This window comes from Bombus pascuorum, unplaced genomic scaffold, assembly GCF_905332965.1.
Source record: "Bombus pascuorum unplaced genomic scaffold, iyBomPasc1.1, whole genome shotgun sequence".
Classification (NCBI taxonomy): Eukaryota; Metazoa; Arthropoda; class Insecta; order Hymenoptera; family Apidae; genus Bombus; species Bombus pascuorum.
Window position 1 is genome coordinate 817,201 of NW_026869742.1, and position 6,350 is coordinate 823,550.

At 45.7% G+C, this 6,350-nt stretch overlaps 1 non-coding gene across 1 annotated transcript; it reads right to left on the reverse strand.

The window, feature by feature from the left end:
• Positions 1–2,111: 2,111 nt before the first annotated feature.
• On the reverse strand, positions 2,112–4,036 carry LOC132915789 (small subunit ribosomal RNA). Its single transcript, XR_009659963.1, has one exon. It is a non-coding gene; the product is annotated as a small subunit ribosomal RNA (ribosomal RNA).
• Between the last annotated feature and the right edge of the window lie 2,314 nt (positions 4,037–6,350).

Below are 6,350 nucleotides of genomic sequence, written 5' to 3' on the forward strand. Positions count from 1 at the left end.
ACTGTTGCGACGGCACGGGGCATACGACTCGCGACGAGGACATAGACTACCGGCGTCCCCTCTGAACGAACTTGGTCGTTCAGGTATAAAAAAAAATTCGATGGAACGCACGGTCGTCGTAGCTCTCGCGCTGTCGTTTCTTCCCAATATCCAGAAGCAGAGTTTGAAAAACTGTTGCGACGGCACGGGGCATACGACTCGCGACGAGGACATAGACTACCGGCGTCCCCTCTGAACGAACTTGGTCGTTCAGGTATAAAAAAAAAATTCGATGGAACGCACGGTCGTCGTAGCTCTCGCGCTGTCGTTTCTTCCCAATATCCAGAAGCAGAGTTTGAAAAACTGTTGCGACGGCACGGGGCATACGACTCGCGACGAGGAGATAGACTGCCGGCGTTCCCTCTGAACGAACTTTCGTCGATGAGGTGTTAGAAAAATTCGATGGGACGCACGGTCGTCGTAGCTCTCGCGCTGTCGTTTCTTCCCAATATCCAGAAGCAGAGTTTGAAAAACTGTTGCGACGGCACGGGGCATACGACTCGCGACGAGGAGATAGACTACCGGCGTCCCCTCTGAACAAACTTTGGTCGATCAGGTGTTAGAAAAAATTCGATGGGACGCACGGTCGTCGTAGTTCTCGCGCACATCGTTGCTTCTCAATATCGAGAAGCAGAGTTTGAAAAACTGTTACGACGGCATGGGGAATACGACCCAAGACGTGAACATAGACTACCGGCGTCCCCTCTGAACGAACTTTGGTCGATCAGGTGTTAGAAAAAATTCGATGGGACGCACGGTCGTCGTAGTTCTCGCGCTGTCGTTTCTTCCCAATATCCAGAAGCAGAGTTTGAAAAACTGTTGCGACGGCACGGGGCATACGACTCGCGACGAGGACATAGACTACCGGCGTCCCCTCTGAACGAACTTGGTCGTTCAGGTATAAAAAAAAAATTCGATGGAACGCACGGTCGTCGTATCTCTCGCGCTGTCGTTTCTTCCCAATATCCAGAAGCAGAGTTTGAAAAACTGTTGCGACGGCACGGGGCATACGACTCGCGACGAGGAGATAGACTGCCGGCGTTCCCTCTGATCGAACTTTGACTGTAAAAGTCTTTTCTCTCTACCATCACTCGCATATAATATATATATCTTTTCGGGCCAACATCCACTCTATGCGTTTTCTTTCCTGGTTACCCGATCCACGAGTACGATACGTACAACGTGGTTTCGTTTGCAGAACCACCTTCGTATATCGAACGCCGTTGAGACGAACGACAACGAAACGACACTCGAAGAGCACACGCCCTATGGGTAGGAAGCTCGCGCAGAGACTTCGTTCGATCCCAAAGAGGAGTCTTCGATATGTCCCGTTGCTAGGAGGAGACACAACGCAACACAGACCACGAAATATAGAAGAGGTTGGGTGTGAGCAAGATCTCTCCGACACGAGGCACTTTAGAGATTTTAGTTGTAATATTATTTGTTCGTTCGTTGGGTTTCCACAGTGCAAAGACGAAATACGAGATCGTGACGGCGGGTCTTTCTGTCTTACGACCTCACGCAGGCGCCTCGACCGGCATTTCTCCAATACACGTGGTTTCCACTTTAACTTTTCATTATATTGTATTATATTTGCCAAGTTCCCTTTTTCGTTATTATATATGTTCGTTATTATTGTTCGCTCCTTTTTGGTATTATTCGCAGACGGCGGGTCTTTCTGTCTTACGACCTCACGCAGGCGCCTCGAATAATTTTAGTTTAGTTTCATATATATAATATATATATGTGCATTTGTATTTGCATTTGCAGCATTGGTATATATATATCTCTTCATCCCGATGATCGAGAGAGAGTGCCACACCTTCTCTTCGTATAGTTCCGTAGAACCGGAGGAGTCTGTCTCCTCCTTGTAATTATTTTTGCTAACGGAGCAAGTGAGAGTCAACAGCCATAAGGAATATACTTGTCTCCGTAGCCAGTGTATTTGTCAAAGTATATAGCTTGTGAATACGTCGTATATACTTTACGGGTCGATACAGGAGGAGTACGGCTCCTGACCGACCCTCTCATCATGTGTTAAGTCAAATTCTTTGTGTTTATGGTTCTTTCGTTAATGATCCTTCCGCAGGTTCACCTACGGAAACCTTGTTACGACTTTTACTTCCTCTAAATGATCAAGTTTGGTCATCTTCCCGGTAACATCGGCAATGCTTATCACATTGGCCGCGCACCAGTCCGAAGACCTCACTAAATCATTCAATCGGTAGTAGCGACGGGCGGTGTGTACAAAGGGCAGGGACGTAATCAACGCGAGCTTATGACTCGCGCTTACTGGGAATTCCTCGTTCATGGGGAATAATTGCAAGCCCCAATCCCTAGCACGAAGGAGGTTCAGCGGGTTACCCGGGCCTTTCGGCCAGGGAAAACACGCTGATTCCTTCAGTGTAGCGCGCGTGCGGCCCAGAACATCTAAGGGCATCACAGACCTGTTATTGCTCAATCTCGTGCGGCTAGAAGCCGCCTGTTCCTCTAAGAAGATTTATTTGTACGTTGGTAGTAAAAACCCGCCGACCGAAGCCGGGGGCCTTCGAGATACCATAAGTTACGTCTATTTAGCAGGCTAGAGTCTCGTTCGTTATCGGAATTAACCAGACAAATCGCACCACCAACTAAGAACGGCCATGCACCACCACCCACCGAATCAAGAAAGAGCTATCAATCTGTCAATCCTTCCGGTGTCTGGGCCTGGTGAGGTTTCCCGTGTTGAGTCAAATTAAGCCGCAGGCTCCACTCCTGGTGGTGCCCTTCCGTCAATTCCTTTAAGTTTCAGCTTTGCAACCATACTTCCCCCGGAACCCAAAAGCTTTGGTTTCCCGGAAGCTGCCCGCCGAGTCATCGGAGGAACTTCGGCGGATCGCTGGCTGGCATCGTTTATGGTTAGAACTAGGGCGGTATCTGATCGCCTTCGAACCTCTAACTTTCGTTCTTGATTAATGAAAACATTTTTGGCAAATGCTTTCGCTTCTGTCCGTCTTGCGACGATCCAAGAATTTCACCTCTAACGTCGCAATACGAATGCCCCCATCTGTCCCTATTAATCATTACCTCGGGGCTCCGAAAACCAACAAAATAGAACCGAGGTCCTATTCCATTATTCCATGCACACAGTATTCAGGCGAAGGTAGCCTGCTTTAAGCACTCTAATTTGTTCAAAGTAAACGTATCGGCCCACCTCGACACTCAGTGAAGAGCACCGCGATGGGATATTGGTTGGACCGCCCCGCGAGGAGCTAAGCCCACCGATAGGACGTACCACATAATGCCAGTTAAACACCGCGAGCGGTGAACCGACACTGTGGTACACAAATTCAACTACGAGCTTTTTAACCGCAACAACTTTAATATACGCTATTGGAGCTGGAATTACCGCGGCTGCTGGCACCAGACTTGCCCTCCAATTGGTCCTCGTTAAAGGATTTAAAGTGTACTCATTCCGATTACGGGGCCTCGGATGAGTCCCGTATCGTTATTTTTCGTCACTACCTCCCCGTGCCGGGAGTGGGTAATTTGCGCGCCTGCTGCCTTCCTTGGATGTGGTAGCTGTTTCTCAGGCTCCCTCTCCGGAATCGAACCCTGATTCCCCGTTACCCGTTACAACCATGGTAGGCGCAGAGCCTACCATCGACAGTTGATAAGGCAGACATTTGAAAGATGCGTCGTCGGTGCTAGATGACCGTACGATCAGCACAAAGTTATTCAGAGTCACCAAAACAAACGATGGACGGACGGACGAGCCATCCGCCACCGATTGGTTTTGATCTAATAAAAGCATTCCAACCATCTCTGGAAGGAATCTGTTTGCATGTATTAGCTCTAGAATTGCCACAGTTATCCAAGTAAAGTTAGGTTACTATCCAAGAAACCATAACTGATTTAATGAGCCATTCGCGGTTTCACCTTATTGCGGCATGTACTGAGACATGCATGGCTTAATCTTTGAGACAAGCATATGACTACTGGCAGGATCAACCAGGGATCTTACTTAGTAGTACTCTCCACATAATTTTATAAGTTCTCCGTGTCGTAGGTGGGACGTAACACCGTACGACGAGACTTATATTATATATACGTCTTGTGGATGTTCGACTTTATTCGTCGAACTCCACCGTGGCCGTTACGAAGGTCCCCCAAAACTCATCGAACGCCACTAAACACAACTTCGTATAGCTGCTTTTATTCTGCGTAACTTTCACAGCTTTTTATTCTCGTAACTTTTTATTAATACCATACTTTCACAGGATCTTGCTACTTAAGATTTGCTATATTCCCTTTTTCGAATATACCCTGACGGTTTAAGCACGTAAACTGCGCGCTGGGCATACCGTCTTTCTTAAGAATATATTCGCTATACTTCCATAGAACACATCTTCCAAGAGAAACGCACAACCTAAGATAGGAAGCACGCTCTCCAGCCAATTTAATATGTGCCGGCCTTCTTACACTATAAAACGCTGCCGGCACAAAGCATATGAATCGATCGTCGCAGACGATCCAGCATGAATACGTACTCAGTTAGTCCAAGCGCAGTGCCCTAACTTATAAAGTTAGAGCGAACCCACGCAGGGCACCAGCTTCCCGACTAAGGGGAACCTTGCCACGATATTTGGTCATTACGTCCAGGACAGCGACCCGCGGCGCAGCAGTGTAGAGAAAGAACCAAGACAGAACGAAGGAACAGTCGAGAAATAGCGTAAAAGTACACTAAGACTCGAGGAGCGGTGACTGAATTCTCAACCGAGGCCGTAGAATAGCCACACGCCCAACGCTGTTCCGTCCGAACCGTCCGGCTCGACGTGTCTCTTATAGATACCAAGGCGGCGGCCGGCAGGTCGGCGCCGGCCGGGCTAGCGGCCGCGCGCTTACCGTGACAAACCTCCGTAGCAACGTCCAGTCGGACTTAGTCGCTGGAGCGCTCGGTCACTTCGAACAGGTAAAGTACCATTATAAAACATCCTATCGTGGAGATATTTTAACGCACGGCTAATTAATATATTTTAAACACGTTTTTATCAAAAAATTTAATTTTTTTTTTTTTTCAAAATCGCATCAGTAAACCACCAGTTTTAACGAACGCGGACAAAAACCACCTATTAACTCGATTAGAACGCTATAAAATAACGAGAAATATGCAAAAAAATATATACCTTGTAACGTCAATTAACGAAAAAATTGCAAAAATATCCCGGTCGTGTCACTTCGACGGACCCTATTTTTTTAAAAAATTCGATAAAAACGCTTAATCCAGTCGTATTTAATAGAGATATAACCGTTTCTGTAAAAATATTTATACCTTATAACGCTTTTTAACGAAATAACTCGAAAAAACCTTTTCGGACTTTTCGCGCGGCCGAAATTTTTCTAAGTCCCAACGTCCGGATCGAGTTTGCGACTAAGTTCCACGTCCCGGGTGTGTCGGTCCATTTTTTTTTTTCGTTCCCGCGATGAAATAAACGCTTAATCCCTACGTAGAATCGAATAATATTGCGATTTATGTAAAAATATTCGTACCTTATAACGCTTTTTACCGAAATAACTCGAAAAAACTTTTCGGTCGAAATTTTTCTAAGTCCCAACGTCCGGCTCGACTCTGCGACTAAGTTCCACGTCCGAGGCGTGTTCGTTCTCGTTTTTTTAAAACTTTTTCAGGATGAAATAAACGCTTAATCCCGACGTATTATGCGTTTCTATCGCCTTTTATGCAAAAATATCCATACCTTATAACGCTTTTTAACGAAATAACTCGAAAAAACTTTTCGGTCGAAATTTTTCTAAGTTCCAACGTCCGGCTCGACTCTGCGGCTAAGTTCCACGTCCGAGGCGTGTTCGTTCTCGTTTTTTTAAAACTTTTTCAGGATGAAATAAACGCTTAATCCCGACGTATTATGCGTTTCTATCGCCTTTTATGCAAAAATATCCATACCTTATAACGCTTTTTACCGAAATAACTCGAAAAAACTTTTCGACTGAAAATTTTTCTAAGTCCCTACGTGCCGATGCCGCGCGAGACTAAGTCCGACGGTCCGAGTGGTCGCCGTACAAAATTTTTTTGTAAATGGATTTGAACAAAAAAAATGTTTAATCCACACGTAGAATCGAATATTATTGCGATTTATGTAAGAAAATTCATACCTTATAACGCTTTTTAACGAAATAACTCGAAAAAACCCGTGAAATGAAAATTTTTTTCTAAATGAATTGGAACGAAATAAACGCTTAATCCCTACGTAGAATGGAATATTATTGCGATTTATGTAAAAAAATTCATACCTCGTAACGCTTTTTAACGAAAT